This window comes from Tupaia chinensis, unplaced genomic scaffold (genome assembly GCF_000334495.1).
Source record: "Tupaia chinensis unplaced genomic scaffold, TupChi_1.0 Scaffold000132_1, whole genome shotgun sequence".
In the NCBI taxonomy this organism is placed as follows: domain Eukaryota; kingdom Metazoa; phylum Chordata; class Mammalia; order Scandentia; family Tupaiidae; genus Tupaia; species Tupaia belangeri.
In genome coordinates this window covers 260,983-274,067 of record NW_006159601.1, presented here as the reverse complement: position 1 = coordinate 274,067, position 13,085 = coordinate 260,983, and positions in this window count along the sequence as shown.

Here is a 13,085-nt window from a genome sequence, read left to right as displayed (position 1 = left end):
GGTCACAGAGTAGCCGGTCTGGGCGCTCCGAGGAAGGGAGCTGGCCCAGTGTCCTTCTGGCCACCAGCTCTTTGCCCCGGTCTTCGGATTGAGCTGGGTATGAGGACTGCTCCTGGAAGTGGCTGCAGATGGGCGACGCTCCCTGCACAGCGCAGGTGCCCTGCTGAGTCCTTCTAGACCAGGCGTGAGGTCTCAGAGCCACCCAGGTGCCACCACTGCCGTGGCCTCCGCTCACAGCTGAGGAGCCGGAGTGAAGGCTGAGAGCGCTGTCATGTGGCAGAAGTGGGTCCATGCCAACTTGCAGTCATGTTAAGTTCCCGATGGGAGCACGTGGGAGCGTGTGGAGCCTGGGGGGCGGTCGCTGCCTGTGCTCCCTGCCCGGCCCTCTGGCTCCGCAGGGTCTCACATGTTCACAACTGGCATTCTGTCTGGCACTGCTGTGCCAGGCCTGGCCAGGATTGGGGCGTGGCCCAAGTGACTGGTCTCGGAAGTGCATCCCCTCGTCACTGTATCCGTGCGTTTGCATGGGCAGCGTGGGTACCGCGGGACATCATGAAGCACCTGCGAGAACGAAGAGGTTTGCAAATCCATCACTTCTGAGAATTATAAGGTGTTGCCACAGCTGCAGCCAGGTCGGTAATAACCAAAGGAAAAAGTGGACCTCGTTCTTTTCATAGGGTGGCTAGGAGTTCCACGCTGATTATTTTAAAAACTTACTTCCTTTTTTAAATTTTTTTGCTATAGGGCTTGTGCACTTGTTGGACAGACAGAGACAGAAAGCGAGAAATCCCCAGAGGGATGGCTACACAATCCCTTCTCTTCCATGTCCTCTTGGGATATCAGGCACACGTGCACATGAGCTTGGCATGAGTTTTAAGCTGTCGGGTCTGGGACTCAAACCGTAGTCAACTACGAGGGAGTCCAGCAAGGTAACCATTGCGCCATCCGCTGGCCCACAATTTGCTCAGGTATTTTCGATGTTAGAGGGTGTACATGTGCATAACACACAGGGGGTCATCCCCACAGGGTCTAGTCACCACAATCCTTTTTTCTCCAAATTTTGTCCCATCAGGGTCCTGGGAGTGGCCCCAGCCAGCATATTTTCAAGTCTCCAGAGCCAGGACTCAAACCCCGGTTGGTCGTGCAGGATCTGGCAGCCCCGGCTCTGTGCTAAACTGCCGTGCTCAGGGCTGGCCGGGAGTTCCACGCGAGGGAGCACTTCCTGCGTTGCTGCTCTTCGTCTTAACAAGCCCTCGGCCCTCTCTGCGAAGCCTCCGGGGTGGACGTCGGGGCTTCTCCACAGTGGGACTCCGGCCTGCTGTGCTCGCCTCCCTTCTTCTGGGGCCGGGGGTGCTCGGGGGCCTCCGGGCATTCTCTTCCCTGGTTTCTCTCCAGAGGAATCCGGGGGAGTGGTCCTGCAGTCCTGATGTGAGGGGCCTCCCCCGGGGAAGTCAAGGGGTGTGTGGCTGCAGGCACGGAGGGATGCAGGGCCCAGATCTGACAGACGAAGCCGGCAGGACGCCCTTTTTTCCTGTCTACCCTGAGTGCCGCAGAGCAAATGCGTTTCGGGCCTCAGGACGTCCCCTATTCTCTGTACAATGCAGCGTCAAGCAGGCGTCCAGTGTTTGGTAGGCAGCCCCGGGCAGCAGGTACTCCGCCGCCCGCTGGGTCTGGAGGGCTTCTCCTCGCTCGCTGTCTTGTCTGTAGGGGCTGCTGCTCACCCTCTGGTCTCAGGGCCGCCTGCCAACCTCGGGCCGTGGCCTGCACCCATCCCTGGACCCACCTGGGGTTAGAGCAGCAGTTGCCCTGTCCCAGGACATGGGACTGCAGCCAGGTATGGACCGAGGAGGAGGCCAGGATGCAGCCAGAGGTGAGAGCGAGGGTCCAGCTGGCTCCGTAAGACCACATGTCCTTCTCTGAGTAAAACAAGGAACGTGGCCGTTCTCCTGCCACCTCCACGAGACAGCCACCCCTCTACCGGGCTGGCACTGCCTGGGCTGTTCCCTGGGCCGTGGGTCTGCTGCAGATCAGGCCAGGTCAGGCCAGGAATGGACAAAACGCTGTGTGCACTTCCACACCCTCAGATGCACATGCCTCAGGGTATTCCTTCCCCTGGTGACCGAGGGGACGAGTCCCAGAGAAGAGGTCAGGCATGGCGTGTGACCGGAGCCCAGTACAGCCCCAGAGCCCCCACGCGTGCCCTATGTAGACCCTTGCTAGGGCTTCTAATCTCGACAGTGCACGTTATCATCGTGACGGCCCAGGTCGGCTCTAGGGTGCCATGGCTCCTAAGCAGGACGCTCTGCAGGAAGAAGAGGTACTGCTTTTGGCTCCCTGGCACTGGGGCCCCGGCCAGCCGGGACAGCCCCAGGGCTTTCCTCTGCAGAGAGGTCGGGGAAGTTCATGGCCACCCCCAGGGTCCCTCCCGGCCTGGCCCTGGCGTGTCGAGGCTACGGTCCTACAACTGCCGTAAACGGTTTCGGCAGTGACAGGGAATCAGTGGTGCTTCAGCTGCAAGAAACAGAAATGGACTCAGCTGGTCTTCGGGGAAGAAGTGGCCCCTCACCTGCCTGGAAGCAGGAGGAAGACTGGGGGGTCGGGTCAGCCATGGTCAGCCTGGGCACCCCGCTGCCCTGGCTTGCTGGCTGCTGCAGGCCAGATTTGGCCTATGTGGGCTCTCTGTGGCAGACACAACCCCTTGTCAGCAGGCAGGGCTTCCTGTCCCCCACCACGCTGTGCCCAGGGGGAGGACCTTCCCGGGAGCCTGGCTGCCTGCAAGTCCCATCTCACTGGGACCCAGTATAGCCCTAGAGACAGCAGTCAGGTCAGAGCCCCCACCCCGTGGCCTGTACGTGGGAGGCTGGCTTGGAATGCAAATCCCAGGACTCCTGGGACCCGAGTCCAACTGGGGGACCTACAGGTCCACAGAGCCTCCCGGGGCCTCAGTGTCCTCCAGGCTGGGCCGCCGGCTCAGGCCACTCCCCAGGCTCCCTGCAGCGGGGCCCCAGGAGGGAGGGCGGGCAGGGGCCTGAGCTGGACGGTCAGCAGGTGGGGTGGGCTGGGGTGACTGCAGCCAGTCGCGCTGCATCTTCCAGCTGGAGGCCAGGAGAGGGAGCAGCACGGTGCACAGGGTTGCTCTGCTGGGAAAGGGCCATGGCTTCCCCCAAAGAGCTCATTGGTGCAGCTGGACTAGGGCCCCTCTCACCTGAGGCGACCACCCCACTGCCCAGCAGATGGCTGCAGCTCCACAAGGAGGCTCCGCGAGTCTTGGCTGTGACCGTCCCTGACCTGCTTCGTGGAGCGCGGGGCGTGGGGCGTGGTGGATGGCTGGCCCAGCCCCGTAGTCCCCCTAGCCTTGAGAAGGAGCAGGGGCGCCAGGCCTCTGGGCCCAGGTTTCTCATCCCAGGAGAGCAGAGGCATAGGAGGGCGGGCCCCTGAGGACAGGCGCCGAGCAGCCAAGTGCTCCTTCGCCTGCCTCGGTGGCTCAGGCCCTGGCCACCGAGAACTCCTTGGGCAGCTCCTCCACCGTGGCTCTGGCCCCCGCCATGGGGACAGCTATCATCTGTGGGTGGCAGTAGGCAGAAATTAAACAGTGACACACACTTGGTGACTGTCCCTCCCCAACTCTTCCTGGTGGGGCGGGGACGTGCCCAGGTGCCCTGGTCAGGGAATCCCTTCTAAGGAGCTGTGGGCACCCCCCCCAGGAGTCTGTGGCCTTCACTTGCTTGAGTGTCAGGTGACAGGAGCCAGCTGCTGGCGTTTGGACGCAGACCTGTTCAGAAACCCTTGTTCTGGCGTGAGGCCTTCGACTCTTGCTTGAAAGCGTTTCTGCCCTTGCAGTCAGGCTGGTTACTCGGGAAGTCAAAAACAAACCTTGTTTCCTGCTGGAAACTGGCGGTTCTCTGTACAGCACTACAGACAAAGCGGGCCGAATACCGCTCTGAGAGGGCAAGACCGTGGTGCCTGGCGGCTGGGACCAGCGCATGTAGCCGGAGCACGTTCTGTTAAGGAGGCGGCCAGCAGCCTGGGCGGGCCTCAGGGACGCCGCTCAGCAGGTGCCCACGCACCCACGGTACAATCTGGTGTTCCCGAGGGAGCGTGCTCCTGTGACTCACTCATTCAGTGTTTTTAGAGGACGGATGCTGTGCGAGGCCTGGGGAGGTGGTAAAGTTATTTAAATCATCTCATTAGCTGTTGCTATCAAGGCGTAATCGGTGCGGTGGATGAGATGGGTGTTGTCTTTCAGAGCATTACTGATCGCGCAGAAATACCCGGTAGAGGGAAAACGAGAAATCACCCCCAGGAGGAACGTCCACGCCACAATCCCCTCTGCTCCATTCTCCTTTCTGGGTTTTGGGCATGCACACGTACGCTCCATGCTTTTCAAGCTACCAGGTCTGGGACTCGAACCGTGCAGTCGACCATGTAGCACATTGAAAAGTGATTGCTAAACAAAATGAACCCTTTACCAAAAGTGTCTTTCACAGCTCACACTCGTGTCCCTACAAAATAAAAGATCCCTCCCTCCAAAAAAAGAGAGAGGGGGAATGGAAGAGCTTGGCGCTCTGCCGTACAGCTGCAACGCGAGATACACCACCGGGCGTACCCAGAGAGGCCTTGCGGCAGGAAGGGCTTGCCTTTTCAGGAGAACAGCAGTTTCAGAATCTCCTGTGAAGGCAACTTTAAACTGGACTGCTTTTTTTCCGATCTGTAAAATCAATAGTCAGTAAAAGATTAAAGCTAGGAGACCAGGACCAGCTGTCTCACTGCAGTTAAGTGCTGTGTAGCACTCCCAAGCTGAATCCTATGCCGTCGTCCGTGGTTCAAATCCTGGACCCGATGGCTTGAAGAACACACTGCACGTGTGTGTGAGCATGCCCGAAATCCTGACGCGTTGGAGAAATGGAGGAGCAAGGATTTGGGGGAGACCATGTCCCTTTGAGGGGTTCTCTCTCTGAAGAGGCATGTGCCCTCTGGCAATTTACAAAAAGAAAAGAAAAGACTAAGATCAGAAATCTAAAACGTTCATAATCGCTACGAACCTGCCGTGGTCCGGCCTGGCAGACGTCTCTGTCTTTGTGGAGACATGACGGTGACGGCTAGCACCCACGAGCCACAGGGGACCGTGCCGCACGCGGGGCGCAGTCGCTTCTTTGTGTTGGTTTTAACGTTTTGCCCGTGCTCAGCAGGGAGACGGGGTGCGGTGAGGGGGCGTTATCAGATGGAGGGCTGCGGAGTGGGCTACTCTGGGTCCAGGTCTCTAAGGTTAGAAACCTGCCCTGGGACACGGAATGAAAGCCACAAACGTGGGAAGGAGGACTCGAGCCTCTGGGCTGTCGGCCTGTGCAAGGTTGTGGGTGTCCCCAGAGCAGTGGCCAAGGGCCTGCTGGCTCTGCTGTGTGTCCGCACAGACACCCACACACGGGTGGGTGGCCCGCCTGCCTGGCCTGCCTGTGGGGCCGGTGGACGCTCTCCACCACGGCCTTTTCCCCGAGTGCTGTCCTGCGCCACGGCTGCTGCCTGGCCTGGGCCTTGCCGGGCGGCACAGGGCAGACTGTCCTTCCACCCCAGGGCAGGAATCGCTGTGTGGCACTGCCTTCAGGGGCCGTCACTGCCGATGACACGCGTCTGCGCGCCACACTCGCTGCCCAGATGGCCGACTGGGGCCCGGAGACCGGGGGACCTCCTGTCAGTGCGGGCTGGGTCACGGCCCCTGGAGATCCGCCCTTCCCTTCCCAGGCGAGCGGCAGCGGTGGGGGTGGCTCCACAGCTCACCTGGCCCTGAGCAAGCCTACGAGCAGAGCCAGCATGGAAGCGTGCTGGTCCTCGGCCGCGTGGAGAGCCGCCTGCTGCACTGGAGCAGCCCCGCAGCGCACTCGGGAGGGATGCACTGAGAGCCTGGCAGACTCCGCAGGCTCAGCGCTGTGGTAGGTGGCATGTGGCCTGTGACCAGCACACTCGGCCACTGTTGGGGAGTGGACCAGGCTGTCAGGCTTACCGGCAGATGTGGACATGCACTCACACATAGCCATACGCACATACATTCATGTGTGCGCAGACGCTGGCATGCGTACTCATTCACACGCGTGTACGCAGCCACACTTGCACACCCCACACGCATACATTCATGTGTGCGCAGACGCTGGCATGCATACGCATTCACACGCGTGTACGCAGCCACACTTGCACACCTCACACACATACATTCATGTGTGCGCAGACACTGGCATGTATACGCATTCACACACACATACTCACACTCATGGACATTCACACATACACGCCCTCATATACACATCTGCATTCATGTGTGTACACAAACCGGAAGGTATACTCATTCGCACACAGACTAAGACACACTCACATGTGTGCACACATATCCATGCACGCATGCACACACATGTTCTCATGCACCCACTCTTGGGTACATGCACTCACACACGTAGCTACCTCGCTCTCTCCCCGGTGGGCGAGTGCCGTTTCCTGCTCTTGAACGCCAGCAAGGTGCAGCTGCACAGGGACAGCCCGCTCTATGTGAAGTCACAGCCCCTGCCAGGCCCGAGGCTGAGGCGGGGAGGCAGGCCCCTTCCGCACACTGACAGATGGAGACCGAGTGCACGTCCTTCCGCTCGCTTAGGGACAGAGGCTGGGAAGGTCGCCCCCTTTCCTGTCCCCACTCAGCCTGATCGAGACCCTCTAGGAGCCGTACCCAGCCTCCATGGCATGGAGCGGCCCTGGGTGGAGTCGGTCCACGATCGCGGAGCACGCGGCGTTGCCGATGGGGATGAGCCCGTAAGAGGGTTCCTGTGTCAGGAAGGCCAGAGTGGTCCTGGAGACGCGCCCAAGTGCGGCGTGCAGAGGGAGGGGCAGCCCCCTGAGTCGCCGCGTCCTTCAGTCCCCGGGGAGGGCAGGATCAGGGTGCAGAGGCGGGGCAGAGCTCATCCCGGAGGTCAGGGCTCCGGCGAGGTAGAAGAGCCAGAGAGCTGAGTACGAAGGACAGGAGCCCCAGCTAGGCCAGCCTCGTGTCTGCGGGACAGGGGAGAGGACCAAAGGGTGGCCATGGATGGCACAGGCAGGGCCTGGGAGTCACCAAGCCACGCGCTTTTTCCCCGTGGCCAGGGGGGTCATGGCTGTGCTGTCAGGAGTGGATCTGGACAGAGAGGAGGAAAGGGCCTAGGCAGACGCCCAGCAGCAGGACCCTGGGGGGTCCCGTGGGTCCTACAAGGCCGAGTGGGGAGACCTGGTCACTGCCCCTCACAGCTCGCCGCCTTCGCCTCACTTAGCCATGGACCCGGAGGGGGAACATGAGCCCACAGGGTGTCTCGGCCGGACTCGCTGCCCAGCTGGGCCAGGGAGAGGTCCTTTTTCTTTGTAGGTTCATGATCTTCATATTCTGGGTGTCCTGCATTTTCCAGGGGGGCTGGTGCATCAGGACCACTGACCCTGGACCAGGGCTGTTGGTTTCAAAGGCCTGAGTGCAGATCTGCTGGCCCTGAGGACTGCTGACACACGGTATGATCACGGCAGAGCGGCGACTCGGGTTTGGCTTATGGCTAGGATCCAGCCGGGCGCCCCGTCCCGTACGGCGACTGTGGGGGCTGACATGTTGGAGAGAGCCGCAGGACTGGGGTGGGAGAGAGCCGCGCAGGGTGGAGATGGGGGCCAAGCCCTTCTGCCAGAGCCAGGTGCTCAGGCCGGCTCCTGCGCCCCCGGTTTCCGTCCAGATGTAGCCAGGTGAGACGGGTCTCCCCGGGTGGGAGCCACAAGCCAGCTCCCCACGGTTGAGCACAGGTAGTTCCAGCCTACGGGGACAGGGACCGAGTGAGCGAGCGTGGGCTGACACAGAGAGTCTCCGAGAGACAGAGTAGAGAATGTGGACGCATGTGTTTCACGCCGGGAGAGCGTCTGGCAGGTCCCTAGTCTAGTGACCCGTCACTCCGTCTTGTCCCCATTCGGAAGCAGCGGCCAGTACTGCTGGCGGGAAGCACCAGGACCCTGCCCTCACTGCAAGAGGCTATCACTCAGGCCTGGGAGCAGGGAGGGCGGGTGCGGGGGAGCAGCAGGGCCCCTTCTGCCCTCGGAGCACGCGCAGGACAGACGTCCCCTGTTCAGGGACAGCTCCTGCCAGCGGGGGTGGGCCGAGGCACTGTGCACTGAAGAAACTTTCCGGCAGAGTTGACCCGGCTGGGAGAGCCACGCGCAGCGCGGGCGGACCTTGACTCCTGAGCAAACAGGGCCACAAAGCGGCCCTGTTCTCGGCCAGCAGCGGCCGAGCGCGGGGCTGACCGGGCCAGAGTCTCATTCAGGTCCCAGCTGCGACCCCGGCTGGCCCCTGCCGGCCCGCCACGGTGAAAGGCGCAGACAGGTGGCCGGGCCTGGCCCACTCCTCAAACCGAACTCCCAGGACACTGGCTCCCCCCCCGCCCTGTGCCCTTCACTGAGTGTCTTCTTCCTCGAACTGCTTCCCCGAGCGTCTGCTGTGACGACGTGGCTGGACCGCCCTCGCTCCAGCGACACGGGAGGACCCGGCCTTGCAGCTGGGTTTGCCACTGAGTTCAAGTGAACAGCACACGGAGGGTCTGCTCTCAGACGAGGTTGGGCACGGAGCGAGGCCCTCATGTGAGAGGCAGGCAGTGGCCAGGGCTGGCCGGCCTGCCCTTCTGGACAGTGTAGCTCCCAGCTTCGGGCTGGCCCAGTCCAAACATTCAGTCTGCGCCCCGCCGCTAGTTCAGATTCCTCCAGGCTGCATAATGGACGCCAACTCTGGAGAGAATGACTGTGACCCAGAGGAGAATGGCCTGCAACCTCAGGACGGCTCTGAGCCGCTGTGCTCCCCGTGACGTGGGGCAGTTTAGGGGGGCAGGGTGACCTCCGCTTACAGAGGCAGCAGAGCCTGGAAGTCTGCCTGACTCAGTCCATGTCTCAGACTGGCCCTTCCTCGGAGAGCCCCAAGAACAAGCCCTGGGTCCCCAGACACTGAGCCGTGTGGGGGGACGAAGCCTGCGCCCGGGAGAGCGCTCCACTAGGCGCGCGAAGACACTCGTGGTGGGCTTCTGTCCTCACCTGGTGGAGAATGGAGCTGAGCCCACAGAGGCTGTGCTAGCTCAGGACAGAGCACGCGGCCCGACAGGCCGCAGGCCGCAGGCCCCAAGGTCCTTCCAGCAGCTTCCTCTCTGTGCCTCTTCAGAGGAAGGCAGTGGGACTGCAGTGGGGGCAGGTATGGGACAGTCACCTTGTGGAGCTCTCACCTCCCCACGCTTCCGCTGCTGATCTTCACGCACAGCTGTCTACACCGAGCTGAGGCCTGGGCTGCCCCCGAGGGCTGTGCTGTTACTGTCCTGGGGCGCCTCCCTGCTCCCTCGCACACACCCTCCCTCACGTACTCGAAGTGACCCCCGGGCCCGTGCGCCAGCACAGCACCGAGAGGCGTGGCGTTCCAATCCCTGAATCCCCTTCATTAGGCACTCCATGAAAAGTGTCAGCCATGGGACTGAGCACGAAGTGGAAACCCAAGGGTGTGGCCTCTACAGAGAGATTCCCCAAGCCTTGTGACCCACATAGTTCTCGAAATCCTCTTCAGCATGTCTTTAGCTTTGAATCGGAGGGGCCGCGGGTCCCTGCGTTGTCGATTCCGTCTGATGTCCATCACAACAGCCTTTCTCCGGGTGGTGTGAATACCGAACCACTAGGGGTCAGGCAGGGGTGAAATTCTCTGCAAATGCTGCCCAGGACCCCATTGTGGTGGACAGGGGGCAACTGGCAGAGCCTGGGGCAGGTGGGGCTGGGTGGAGCCGGAGGCTGGCGCCTGGAGGGGCCCGATGGCACCTCAGTTTGATCCCTGTGCGGAGGAGCAGCTAACGGGCTCTGGCTGGTGGGAGGGGGAAGCGGTGCGGCGCGGCTCGTGGCTCTGGCGTGAGTAGCTGCCCACACAGGCCCATCTCCGCAGGCGCCGTGCAGCCTACACACTTCGGTCCCGGGAAGCAGTGGGGAACGGCCGGCTGGGGCCGGGGGAGGGCTGCTGTAGGGAAGTGAGAGATTGGGGTGACCCAGGAACCTCGCCCCTGCCACTGCAGCAGCCTCGGGCCCTCTGGGCAGAAGAAAGAACCAGCTCCCACCCTGTTGTTGGGGCGTTTATGTGCGGCGCACGCAGGCCTGAGTATTCGCTGGCTGGGGCCGGGCGCCGTGTGTCCACGTGCTGAGCCAGCCTGCTTTTTGCTGCTCTCGCTTCCCACAAGCGGGGTACAGGGAGGGTGGCTGGGTGCCTGGAGCACCCGCCTGCAGGCAGCTGTGCACCGAGAGGCTGTGGGGACACAGAGCAGGGCCGGAGGACAAGAACGTCCTTGCCTTCAATGGCGCACCAGCCTGGCCTCATGCAGGGCGAGGCAGAGAGCTTTCCAGGGGCCTGGGCTCTGAGTGACGCGCTGGTGGCCGTGGGTAGTTACGTAAAGCCTTGTTCTTGACGCCGCTGTGTAGTCAGAGGCCAGGTCCCAAGCATGACTGCACTGTGGGGTTCCCTCCTGGGAGTCTGTGTACCGGGAGGACGTCGCACTAGGCGGTCCTTACGCCCCCCTCGGCCCGTACTGCCCACCCGCACAGTGGTCCTGCCCTTGCGGTGCGCTGGGAGGAGCCGCAGCCCCGCCCTGGCCATGTGCAGAGCGGCGTCCTCACCCATTTCCAGCTGAGAGAAAGCGGGTGAGTGGGGCCAAGGTCACCGCCCAGCATCTGCTCCAGCTGAGAAGTGGGAGACGTGTTTACTCAGGCAATGAGAGTGGGCCGAGGACGGCGGGGCCGGCCAGCCAGTCTTCACGGACAAAGCTTTGCATTGTGCTGACTACTCCGCTTTGCCCCCAGGGATGGGGCAGGGACACGGCCACTCAGGGCAGTGGCCATTTCCAGCAGTTGGGAGTGCTCTGACGCCACCCCTGGGGTGTGTGACTGAGTGTCAGCTTGGCTGTGCTCTAGAGTCACCGGGGAGCCCCCTGGCATCTGCTCCTAGCAATGAGAACCTCCTGGGGGGTCGAGTACCAGGTGGTGCCAGAGTGGGGGCAAGGTGGAGATCCAGAGCTTTAGAGAAAGGATCAGGTATGGGACCTGCAGTTGGCACAATGTCTACACCAGTGGACTCCCATGTAGTCGACCGCAGTTCGAGTCCCTGACCCGGTGGCTTAAACTCATGCCAGTCATGTGTACGTGCGTGCCCAAGATCCCCAGAGGAGAACGGAGGAGAAGGGATTGCGGCGTGGCCATCCCCCCTGAGGGGTGATTTCTTGCTTTCTGTCTGTCTTTCTCTGTCTTTCTGGCGAGCACACGTGCCCTGAAAATCAGAGGCAGTCTAGATTTGTGTAGTCATCTTGGTCATTTTTCTGCTACGATAGTCTGGCTAGCAGGAACCCACGCGGGTGAGGGCGCAGGTCTTCCAGATAGACAGTATTGCGCACGGCTGGCGACTCCCGTGTGGCCGCGGTGCTTACTTCTCCATAGCAGGGCTCTGGAGAGCTGGTCTTAGCAGCTTGCTCCCTGGGTTGTCCCTTCTGAAGTTCCGAGACAAGTCAGCAGCTCGACACCAGCCGTCCAGTGGCCCGTTAGGCACCGAGTGCCCGGAGCGCTGCGCTAGGGACTTGCGAGGGCCTCTCTGCTTGGCCAAGCTCTGGTCAGAGCCTGGTCCATCCATGCACATCCTCAAAAAGCCGTTTGAGGGGAGAGCCTGCAGGGCAGCTTAGCGACAAGCCGCCTCCTGGTGACTGATGTCCTGGGCAGATGGCCGGTCCCTCGCCCTCCATCGCCGCCCTGGCATGTCCAGCCCCCGGCCTGCCTGTAGCAGGAATCCTGCCGGCCGGCTGGGCGGGCCTCCCTGAGGCCTGATGCTCCCTCTCAGCAATGTGCCCTCTGCTGACCCCACCTCGCCTGCGCTGTGAGCCCCACCTGCCTGCTGGTCTTGGAGCAGAGCCCCATCTCCCCCACGGCCAGGCCCCGTCCCGGGGGTCCCTTTCCCATCTCCACACCCTCATCTACTTGACCAGCGTGCTAGTGTTTTCTCTTCATAGCCAGTGCGTCACATCTGGTAACGGCGGAGTGCGGCCTGGCTGGAGTGCACGGGTGGAGAGGTGGGTGTAGACAGCACGATCGTCCCCGCGCACCTGCCGCAGCCGAGCCACGCTCATGCCATCATCGGCCCTGCTGCCTGTGACCGGCCCGCCTCAGAGACACCAACACAGTGGGGGAGGGGGGGGCTGGCATTGCGGCAGGACCCGGATGTCCCCTGGGAGGTACTGCGGGGCTCGGATCTCCCCCTTCATGCCCCGCCTGCTCGCTGCAGCCCTGTCCACACTGTGTACAAACCTCGTCTCCGTGACATCTTGTTATTCCCAACACGGCTCAGACACGGGGTCACTGGAGGCCGGATGCGTCGCTCACAGGTGGTTGAGTGCGTTGGTCGCGGAGAGCACGGATCGCCCACCTGGATGGAGCGGGGAACAGCATCGCCCTAGGAGGGAGGCCTGCCTATGCACTGCAGCGTGGACACGCCCAGCACACCACTCCGTGAACAAGCCAGCCATGGAAGGACGTCCCCCGTGTTCACGGGATGAGGTCCCGGAAAAAGCAGTGGGCATCCGTGTTCAGTGGGAAAGGGTTTCAGCTGGGGACAAGCAGACTCGGGAGATGGACAGTGACTGCCGTGTGACCACGTGAGTGGACCTGAGGCCATGGGACTGCGTGCTTCCAGAAGGCTCAGGTGGTCAGCCCCGTGTCCATGTATTTCCTCACAGCACGCAAACACACGCGCACGCACACACCCTGGGCCGACGTTCTCTGCAGTCTCCGCCTGGCCACGCAGTGCAGCCCGCGGACCCCCCACGGCACTCGTCTGCTGCCACCTCACATCACACCTGCTTGTCCAAGGCTCAGCACGTCCTCCGTCAGATGGCAGCCTGGGTCGGGGGAGCCCTCTCTGGTGCGCAGTCACCTCCTTCCTCCACAGCCTGGGAGCCACCCCGACCTCCTCGCCTCCCTCCTGCACAGCCTGGGAGCGACCCCGACCTCCTCGCCTCCCTCCTCCACAGCCTGGGAGCCACCCCGACCTCCTC